The sequence below is a fragment of the Psammomys obesus genome, unplaced genomic scaffold (assembly GCF_907164565.1).
Source record: "Psammomys obesus unplaced genomic scaffold, mPsaObe1.curated_primary_1811, whole genome shotgun sequence".
Lineage (NCBI taxonomy): Eukaryota > Metazoa > Chordata > Mammalia > Rodentia > Muridae > Psammomys > Psammomys obesus.
Genome location: NW_026596051.1, coordinates 45463528 through 45469645, shown reverse-complemented (window position 1 = coordinate 45469645; position 6118 = coordinate 45463528). Strand labels below are relative to the sequence as shown.

General features: G+C 47.9%; 1 protein-coding gene across 1 annotated transcript in view; it reads right to left on the bottom strand.

Moving 5' to 3' along the window:
* The window catches only part of CUNH4orf19 (chromosome unknown C4orf19 homolog), a 71447-nt gene extending 65329 nt beyond the window's left edge, over positions 1–6118 (bottom strand). The window contains exon 1 of the mRNA XM_055623791.1: positions 6083–6118. The gene's annotated coding sequence lies outside the window, so the exon portion shown is untranslated. The remainder of the gene's footprint in view (positions 1–6082) is intronic.

Genomic DNA, 6118 nt, shown 5'->3' with positions numbered 1-6118 from the left:
TTCTTTCTTTCTTTCTTTCTTTCTTTCTTTCTTTCTTTCTTTCTTTCCTTCTTTCTTCCTCTCTCTCTTTCTCTTTCTCTCTCTTTTGTTCTTTCTTTCTTTTTCTCTTTTGTTCTTTTTCTTTCTCTCTTTCTTTCTATTACATAGAATTAACCCTCTTTTGCCCCTGTTACCTCCTGGAATGGAGGCATGGCATTAAACAGCCCCCAGCTCCAGCTCGCTCCCTCCACTGAGCTGTGACCTGATGACTTCCTGCTTCCAGGTGCAGCACCCGGCAGCCACTGCCCAGGCCTTTGCTTTGGCATCAGGAAACACTGGCCTCTCCTCTGTTGACAACAAGCATCTCACAGGGCAAAACCTGGCCTGGCCCTGGGCTGTGACAGATCCCGAAGCTTTTAGTAGATCGCACTTAAAACACTTGGCTCCCTTCACCAAAACCCAGTCCTAGCGCCAACCATAAAACTTGCCCCATCAGGCTTAACGGAGAACAGAGACAGGCTATTCTGTGAACCGAATCTTGACTGTCTGGTCAATTATTTCTGTTTTATGATTCTCTTTAGAAGTGACTAGAGCATTAAATGCAGTTTGTGACATGCCAGGTGCCTAGAAACCAGGATCCAAATTTAGGTCAGCCTAGCTTTCAAGGAGCTCTCTCAGGCAGCCCACCTTGCCCATCGTGGTGGAAAAGCCACCAGGAAGCCATCTCAGGCGGGGCTGCTCTGAAGTTCCTGTCCACACAACAGTCTTGGGTTAGAGACCTGGGTTCTAGCCTCAGGCTTGTGCATATGCTTGAAGCTTCCCTTTGGCTTTTTTTTTTAATGTTCAGTGAGAAGGGTTGAAGCCCCTGAAGATCGCTTTTAGTCGTGATTCTATCAGCTGTGGACATTCACGAAGCGTCAGTGTCGTTACTCACGAAAAACTTAAAGTCAGGCATAATCCTAGAATTCAGGAGACAGAGGCAGCTGGCCCTTTGTGAGTTCTAGCCTACCCTGATCTAGATAATGAATTTCAGGCCAGCCAGAGATACACAGTGAGACCTTCTCCCAAGTAGAGAGGGAGAGGAAAAAGCAAGAAACAAGACTTAAAAACACAGATGAGGTGAAGAAACTCGAGATAATAATAGAAGTTATTCTTCTCAACTCTGTACTTCTGGTTCTCCATCCTTCTCTAAGCTGCTTTGATAATGCAAGCATCCGGTTTCTCTTTAGTCCGACACTTAGCTCCATGCAATCAATATGTGTATTTGTGCACGTATCTATAAAGTAAAGCATATGCTCTTTAACGATGCAGTCATGTCTGACTTTTTTTAAACACATAAACATTCTTAAAGCTTTTTAGCATAATGCTGCGAGCTGTGAGACAGTGCAGTGCCTTTCCCTGTGGCAGAGAGCAAAGGCGGTGTTGAAGGGTAGTTTCAAGTCAGGTCTAGGAGCCAAGGCCGAGTCCACCATTCAAATAGCTGTGTCCTTTGCTTGACCCTGACTAACAAGTCTGGGTCTCAGCCTCCTTACCTGTAAAGTAGGAATTCTGCCTTAGCTACAAGCACCAGAAGTCAGGTGTGTTACGTAAAGTGTGGGGCTGCTAAGGAAGGCTTAGAAAATGTCCACAATTGTCCATATCTTCTTGAACCCATGCAGGTTTTTTAAATGTGACTCTGTAGCTCCTCCCACTGAGAAGTGGGGTCTATTTCACCACCCCCGAATCAAAACTGGTCCCCTGACTTCATGGAAAAGAATGAGTTGGATCAGCTGAGCCACGGCCACTCACTTCCACTGTCCCGTCCCCCCCCCGATGCCATACGGAGACAACAGGTGCCAGGCTGTGAGTCACTGAACTCAGGCTCAGCTGCTCCCCAGGTGACTCAGTCACCAGCTCAGACTCAGAGGCAGAGTGAGCACAGATACATGAAAGAGCTCGGACAAGACTCACCCAGCTGAACTCAGCCCAAACTGCTGACCCGCAGGGCCATAAACTCAACGAAGAGTGGTTGTTTTCGGCCATTATGTTCATTACTAACGTTAATAATCCGAGGGTAAAGTTACACAGCGACGGATAACCAACGCTGTGCAGGCGAGCGGCTTTTCAATGAACAGAGGCTAGCTATGTTTTAGGGGAAAGGTTAATTGAAAATGAAATTTCTATATACTAAAATTCATGCTAGTTAATCAGTAGCAGGAAGAACCAAAACTCAGAATCTGGACCTAATGGGCAGCTCTATGAACTCCTATAGTATTGTTTGACAAAGTCTTTGCTCTAGCTAACTTTCTCCTCATTTATAAATTATTTAGAACAAGTGACTCTTTAAGTTTTTATTCAAAATAAGCATTTTCAAAAGCACTTATTTACAGAAAGGCAATTCAGAACTCAATTAGATAACAATAGTTTGTTTGTTTTTTGCTAGTTTAATCGGAGACAAACGTGCTTGCATTTCTTTGCTGGCTCACAGTGGGTTGTGAGTAAAACATTTCACTGTTATCATCCTAGCCACACCCTGAACCCGTAGGGTGGAATCTCCGTGTGGACTCTGAACTCGAAGAGCTAAGCTTGTCAGGGCTCAGAGAGGAACCAATGCCGTATAACGACAATGATTTACAGGTGAAAGCCAACCTCGCTCATTCACTTCCAGGTTGCAGTCCGTGTTTTGGAGATGCAGCAGCCTCGTCGTTAACCAAGAAGGATGCTGCTTTGTAGCTCTAGCGCAACGGTCCTCAACCCTTTGGGGCTGCGTATCAGGCATTTACTGATGATTCGCCATAACAGGAGAAGAATGACAGTTATGAAGTAGCAGCAAAATGGCTTTCTGGTTTGGAGTCGCCGAGACATGAGGAACCGTATTAAAGGGTCGCAGCCTTAGGAAGTTTGAGAACCACTGATCTAGCCAAATCTTCGCATTTACTTCATATGAACGACCAATTTAGGTATTTGTTATTGGATGGGGTGGGGGTGGGGTGGAAAAAACAAGACAAAAAGGAAAGTTGAAATTTTTTTTCTGTCACAATCTTTTCTGGGGCTAATGAACAGTGAGTGAATTTCAAAAGTTAGAAGATGTGCACCAACACACACCGCAGGCAGCTTGGAGTCAGCTACCGAGAGAACGCCCCTCCCGGCAGGCACCGGTTCTCCTAGACCGATAAAACTCCTCCAAGCACCACACAGCTCGGGGATTACACAATCCAGAGGCAGGAGACGTTTGTTCCAACAGGAATTTATCAGAGAGTGTATATACGAGGTAATAGTTTATCTTAAATTTCCCTAACACTTCAAAGTCCGCCTGAAGCAAACGCCGCTAACTAGGCGACCACTCAGTCTTACGAAAAGCCTTTGGTCTGTGACGGGAACAAACTATAAGGTGCAGCGTGACTGTTTGCCAACCAGGAAAAAAAATGCTGTTTTGGAAACAGCCTGCAAACGAACATGGAAGACCCGGGGCAGCAGACTTTCTCACAGTTAAGATTGGAAGTCTGACACATCGTGAGCCGACCCACGTCTCCATCTCCTCTGTGAAGCCGTGCAGCGGCGGCCTTCCGCCACGTTTGTAGACGCCCCCATTCCGTCCTTTCACTGCAGCCACAGTAAACTTTCCCCAACAGGTATGTGCCTGGCTTCAGACCCTGCACAGGTTTCTCTCAAGACGAGCCCCAAGCTCTCTGTGTCCCTGGCACCTTGCCAATTGCCTGGAGTCAGTGGGTTCACACATATGTGGTCTCTGGGGCCAGGTCAGAGTTCATTTGCTTTCGGAGAGCTGCCTGCTCACGGAAAAATGTCAGACAGCACATTTCTCTGATCCTAGTTGACACTCACTGCAGCTCAGTCGGGTCTAGGGTTTCTGACAGCACTGAATTGTAGGTTAAGCTATTTAATTATCTGCTTCAGAAACATATCCACAGTTTTAAGCATATTTTAAGACGAGATCATTTTTATGGTCTATGATCTTTTTGAAGATCCCAGTCTGTGCAGGACCATGATATTTATAGGGGGAAACATGATTTGATTTTCAGTTTGTTCTCTTCAGTAGAAGTCAGGAAATAACCATAAGAAAAGTTTCAGCTAGGGGCCAGTGTGGCTCTGGGGTTAAAAAGAGCATGACAGAGGGGCCCATCGGACCTGCAGATAGTGAGTTCTGCATGCCTGTCCACCCTACAAAAGCCCAGTCAGCTCTCTCCAGTTTTCTTCTCTCAATTACCTAGTGAGTCTATCTGCAATCAGCCCATCACTCTACTGACCAAATTTAGGAATGAAAGAGGCTCTTTGGGCAAGAACCCCAAAGAGCCCAATATTCAGGGTCGCTGGGAATTTGTATACCTGGTACATGTGAGACACTGTTTAGGAAAAGGAAACTAGCTCTGAAGAGGTTAGCAATCAGTTATTTAAACAAAACAAAACAAAAAACAGTCATTTCTAAGAAGCTCAGGTACCAGGGTCCTGGGGCACCTTGGCCAGACAGTTCTGAGAGGAAAGCAGTCAGCACCTGCTTTGCCCTTGGACCAGCTCCTGCCCACAGCACTGAGAAGGCAGTTTTCAGGTTCTGAGAAGTGCTGGCTCAGAAGTTAGGGAATCCTTCCATTTTTAGAAAATGGAACGTGCTCGAGTGATAAGCAAGTTTTTGTTTGTTTGTTTGTTTGGTTGGTTGGTTTTAAACTCCAGGTATATAAAATTTCTTTGGAATATAGTAAATATGAGCATCCACATTTTCACAGACAATGAGTCCCTGGGGGGCATGAAATAAACATTTATTTGTACAATAAGTGGAGGAGCAGGATCAGAAGTTGGGCAGAGTGGGCGAGCTGGAGAGGGGAACTACAGGTCACCTTCCTGTCACTGTCTATTTCTCCTCAGTGAGCCTTGGAGCTGGTTGTTCACTGAGTTTTCCTAATGTACAGGAACGCTGCAACCCAGGACTCCCCTCAATGATGGAGGCTCCATATTGTTGTTATGGAGATCTGCCTGCCCTGGCACAGGGATTTTTACTGAAGGAGCTAGCAAGGTGTTTCAGAAACAGTGGTGTTTACATGGAGAGAGCTGCTGTATTCTTCAAATAGCAGTAACTAGAAAATTACATAGGAGATAGTATTATTTCCTTCTTAAATTAGTATTAACTAGTAAGTTATACAGAAGATACAACTGTATCCTTAAAATAATACTAACTGGAAAATTATATGGGAGGAAAAACTCCAGCAAATATACAACCTGCCACCTGTAAAAACAACTACTTTCCTTTCTTTTTATTTGTCGTTACAAGGTTTTCTTTGCTCCAGCGATTATTCTTGACCAGAGCTGAGTAGCACCCACCCAAGGCATCCATCCACAAGCCGCCACCACCAAGCACTCTCTCCTCAAAAGTGACGGAGACAACAAACACCTTTTCTTTAATTTGAAACGTTTCCTGGAACACCCACTTCCGCGCAAAAGTCCATATACCACGATGGAAACGAAAACGTTCGGAGTCACTGGCGACGGGTCCTTTGGTTTTGCGTTTAGGCTTAATTACGTTCCGGGAGGGGTGAAGGCCTCGCTGATACCTGCCTGGTATTACTGAACTCCTCCCTGGTAAAAATCCCACCTCACCGGGGCTGTCCAGGCCGCGGAGACCCAGGTGACTGACCCCGGAGACACTTGTCCATTAAAAGTTACAGCGCGCGACACGTGGCCCCCTCCCTGTGGCGCCCAGCCTCCAGTCCCCGGCCCGCGGGCACCGCCGCGTCACCGTCCACGCACCCTCACCTTCGCGGGGACCCAATCCCAGAACCAGGGGCATCGCGGAGAAGGGCGGGCGCGGCCGACCCCCTTCCCGTTTTCTTCGGTGAAAGCCCCCAGATGCCTAAACACGGTGGAGCCCGGACCCCGGCGGACGGACAGAATCTCTGGCGGCCTGTCCAGTTCCCAGGCGCCGCTCGGAGCTCTCGGCTTGGGAGTTTGGAAACAGCCCCTTTGGCCCACCGGCGCGGGCGCCTTTCGTCCGGGCTGGCTCCCCGCCGTCCGCGCGGCAGTGTCTTCCCGCGCTAGGATGGACGCCGTGACCCTCCCCGGGGGCGCCCCGTGGGTCCCCGGCTCGCTCGCCCCCCGCGCGCGGGCCGCCGCTTACCTGCGTCGGGGCGGCGGCTCCGGGGAAGCGGCGCCC